This window comes from Stenella coeruleoalba (assembly GCF_951394435.1).
Source record: "Stenella coeruleoalba genome assembly, chromosome: 3".
NCBI lineage: Eukaryota > Metazoa > Chordata > Mammalia > Artiodactyla > Delphinidae > Stenella > Stenella coeruleoalba.
Window position 1 is genome coordinate 162,501,719 of NC_137148.1, and position 4,786 is coordinate 162,506,504.

Here is a 4,786-nt window from a genome sequence, read left to right on the forward strand (position 1 = left end):
CCCGCGCGCCCCCTTATAGCCTCGGCCGAGCGCGATGAGCTCACTGTCCCTGCTCGCCATTGGGCACGAGTGACGTTGCTCATTTGCATGGCGGGGCGGGGCCAAGTCACCAACGCCCCCCTCAACCCCCACCGACTGCCGTTGTCCGGGTGACGCGCGGTAAACGGCACAACAGCGCGTTGCCTTATGGGTTGACGTCATGCGGGCGAGCAGAGCGCCCGGCCCGGTCACTCCGCCCCAGGAGTGCTGTGTACGACCAATGCCCCCAGTGCCGCCTCCCGCCAAGGCACGTTCCGGGTGGCGTGATGGGCCCGGCCACCCGGCGCCCGCCCGCCCCGAGGCCCGGCCCCGCCCCGCGTCCGCGAGTGGGGCCCCGGCCGGGCGGGGGCGGTGCCGACCTCCGGAGCCCGGAGGGGGATGGGGCTCCGGATGGATAAATAACTCCCTGTCGCCTCCCGCTCCACCGTGCCGACTGTACCTTCCTTAGCGCACCTCTATCTAGGCTTTGTGCGGGCCTGAGGGAGCTGTGCCGGGTGGCTCGCCGGGGGCGTGCGTCAGGTCTGTCTCCACGTCACCGCCACCCCCACCCCAGTCCCCGGTGGTGTGTTTGCCCCAGGAAGACGGGGGAGGGGAGAGGAGGTTTCAGCCAGAAGTTGCTGGAAATGCTTTGATCCTGCTATTCTTCACTGGGTGGGGTCTAAAGCGCGGGAGTCCGACTTCCTGACTTTACAGACGGGAAATTAAGGCTCTGCGAGGTGGAGTGACCTGCCCTCGGGGCCAGAGCTGTGACCAGGCCTGAACTCTTATCCATCTGGTAGAACCCGGGCGTCCGTGCCCCTGGGCAGCCGCCTACGTTGTATCTCTGCTTCTGCCAGGGCCTCCTGTGGGTACCCCGGTGACTCCCGGACTGGGTTGTTAAGGCAGGAATCCAAGCTGGTAATTATTACCTGTTTATTACTACTATCATGACTGTCAGGTCAGGCTTAATGGGCCTCCATAAAGGCTGGCTGGCGATGGGATCTGAGGGAGGTGAGAGGGGCCCTTCCCCACACTCCCAAGAGATCCTGGGGACATTTGGATCCGACCTACAGCCCCTGCACAGAACCCCTCCATGGCTCTCACCACACTCGGGATGACGCTCAATCCATAAGCAGTTGGTGGAGGCCCCATACGCTCCTTTGCTCTTTCGGGTGACCCCCTCTAACCTTTCACCCTCAACCTGTCTGAGCTTTGTCTTCCCAACTCATTGCTGCCTCATCGATAGGTGCTATGCCCTCAGCCTGGTGCTCCCTTCCTCCCCCCACCATGCTTACACTTGTCCTCAGAGAGGCCCCTCCCACTCACCTTGTTTCTGTTATATTCTCAGAACCATCCAGAATGATGGGACGGACCATAAGGCCCAGGAGGGCAGGGACCTTGTCTATCTTGAGCCTGCTGGATCCCCAGCTTCCTGCATAGGGCCTAGCATCCAACAGCCAGTGTTAAAGGAGAACACAGGCTGGTGGGGTGGCTGTGGCAGTTTCTGGCCTCAGTTTGTCTGACTGGCCTATGGACGTGAGCACCCTTTCTTCTATTTCCCTTCCTCACCTGGCCTTGCCCCCAACTGGGCTGTGGAGCAAGAAGGCCATGAGGGAGGTTGTCATCACAAGCAAGAAGCCTGGCCTGGCTGGCAGAGGGTTGGGGGTGTGGGTTTGTGTCTACATACACACAAATGTCTGTTTGTGCCCACATGTGCCTGTGTGTGTTCACGCGTGGGTCAGTGTACCCAGATGTGTTCACACACGGGAGTGGGTGTCTGTGCCCGTGTGGATCCGTGCACATGGATCTATGTACCCGTGTGTGTGTATAGGCGTATGTGTCTGTGTTTCCAGGAATGTGGGTCTCTGTGCCCTCCAGACCTGTCCTCTTGGGTACCAGCCTGAGCAAAGGGACCCCTAAATGGAGTGGATGCAGCCCCCAGCCTGTAACCAGCCCTGCCCTAGGACCCTTCTCTGGGCCTGTGCAGTGGGGCTAGACTGAAGGAGATGGGATCATGCTTCTCCCCAAGGCAGGAGGGTGAGTGGGCGGCCTAGGGAGGCTCCACCCTGACCTTGGGCCTTGACTTTGATAGGTAGGGATGGTCTGGTAAGCTGTGGGCAGGGCCAGCTTGAGCTGAGCGGTCACCCAACAGACAGGCTTTGGGAAATGGAGGCACAGGAAGGCCAAGGCATGTTACATCTCTGAGTGTGTTTACTGCTTATGAAAATGGAGCAAATAATCCACCTACTTCATGGAGTATTGTGACTTTTATTGGAAGTATTTGAACAAATAGTAAGGGCTCAATAAATGTTCTCTATAATTGTTTTACTTTATTATCATTTGGCCAAACTTAACTGCAGTTCTTTGGAATACCCTCAGCCTGGAGTGCCCTTCTTTAGCCTCCTGGCAAACTCCTACTCATCCTTCAAAAACCACCTCCAGTATTCCCTCCTCCAAGAAGTCTTCCTTAACCATGCCTCCAGGGACTCCCCTAAACCCTTCCATCTGACTGAGCCCTGTCCACTCTGTGTTTCTGATTCTCTCTGCCCCAGGAGGGTCCTTGGAGCTAGGTGGGGAAGACCTGTCTTGGCCTCTAAGTGTGGGGAGTTGCCCTTGGCAACCTCTGCCATCCCTACTCTCCAATATCGACCCCCCTCAGGCTCCTCTGCTGTGCACTTGCTGTTCCCTGTGACCCAGTACCCTCCCCATCCTCTCATTCCTCCCTCTGGGACACTCCAGCCCTGCTCCTCCATTTGGACCAGCGCTGACCCCATAGAGCTGGGGGATAGCTGTGTCCAGCTTTAGTCCTCCCAGACTGGGGACTTCTCAGGCAGGTCAAGGGGGGGGCCTGAAATCCATCAACAGTCCCATGCAGTGAACTAGGGAAAACTCCCATTCATTCATTCATTCCACATACAATGATTGAGCACCTACTGTGAACCTAGTGATGGGGACTCACATGGGTGACACAAACACCGGCAACCTCTCAGACACACAGTGTGAAGGAGGGACCTGACAAGCACAGCTTCAAGGAAAATAAATGGTACTTCCTTCACGGAGGATGAACGGGGTAGTGTTTTACTTTTTTTTTTTTTTTTTTTTTTTTGCGGTATGCAGGCCTCTCACTGTTGTGGCCTCTCCCGTTGCGGACCACAGGCTCTGGATGCACAGGCTCAGCGGCCATGGCTCACGGGCCCAGCCGCTCCGCGGCATGTGGGATCTTCCCGGAGCGGGGCACGAACCCGTGTCCCCTGCATCGGCAGGCGGACTCTCAACCACTGCACCACCAGGGAAGCCCAAGGGGTAGTGTTTTAGAGTGTGGTACTCTGGGAGGGTCACCCCAGGAGGTGATGCTGAATACAGGAGGAGCTGGAGCAAATCATGAGATAATTCATTTGAGGGCAGTGTCCCAGCGAGAACAGCAAGTGCAAAAGCCCTGGGGTAGAACCTGCTGGCCACACCGATGGAGAGTAGAGAAGCAAGTGAGGCTGGATTCACTGAGCCAAGGGGAGCCAGAGCGAGAGAAGGAAGGCAAGGGGGGCAGTGGAGGTACCTCCCCTGAAACCTAGGTGGTATTTGTCTCAAGGGCAGCAGAAGTGGCAGATAGGATTGAGGGACCAGAGGGTAACAGGGCTAGGTCGGGACTCTTTATTTTCGCCTTTACTCTCCCTGCAGCTTCTTAAGTCTTGGGACATTATCTCAGTTCCCAGAGCAGCGTCCAGAGAGGGTGCGCGACCTGCCCTGGGTCACACAGCCAAGGCCTCAGCCCCATTCCCACCCCAGCCTTCCAAATGGAGGCTGAACGTAACGCCCCCTCGCCGGCGTTCAAATCTCCGCAGCTCTGCCCTCTCCCCAGCGCGAAGAGATTTGCTTTCTTGTTTAAAGCAACCTGCAATTCGATTTAATGTTTAGTCTTTATTTGAAGCTCCAGAGACCTAAAATCTACTTAATAAAACGGAAAGCCCCAAAGAAAAAGAGCTAAGCAGGAAGCCGAAGGGAGTGAAGCGGAGGGGGTCCTGGGGCAGAGGCTCTTGCCAAGGATGGTCCCGGCGTGCTCAGATCACCGCGGGGTTGGATGGGGCTTCTGCGGACAGTCCCCCGGCGCTTAGGACCCAAGGGCTGGTGGGGGTGGAACTTGCGGAGACCGTCCCCGGGTGGCAGAACCCCGCGGGTGGGCCGGGGGAAGGGCGCCGGGCTCGGGCTGGGGGCGCTTCTGGCCCCGGCGCATTCCTGAGGATCGGGTTACTGGCGCAGGCGGCGGCCCCTCCCCTCCTATCCCGCCTCCGCCCTCGCCTGGAGCAGGAACCGCCCTCCTCCCTCGTCCAGCGCAGGTGTTCGTCAGGCCTCTGGGAGAGGACTCAGCCCCTGCCCTCTGGCTCTTTCCAGTCTCACGAGACCATTTTACAGACGAGGAAGCTGATGCGCCGGCAGCCACCTTCAGCACCAGATGGACACCGGGCAGAGCCTGCTTTATGACCGGTGGCCCTGTTGACTCTTTCCCGAGGTTGTGGTGTCCCGAGGCTCCCGCAGGCTCAGAAGAGTCACTAGGTCCAATACTTGATTGATTGAATGAGTCCAGAAGGGCTGTGGGACAAGAAAATAATGTCTTATGCTATCCTGACCTCCACCCCCCAGGACAGGCAGGACTCCTGCACTCATCCAGTGCACATTTTGTGTACACTTGCTGTATACCCAGACCCAGGTTAGGTCTTTTCACAGGCCGACGTTGGGGAACCAGAAGATTTGGGGGTCAGAGGGCGGTGAGCTG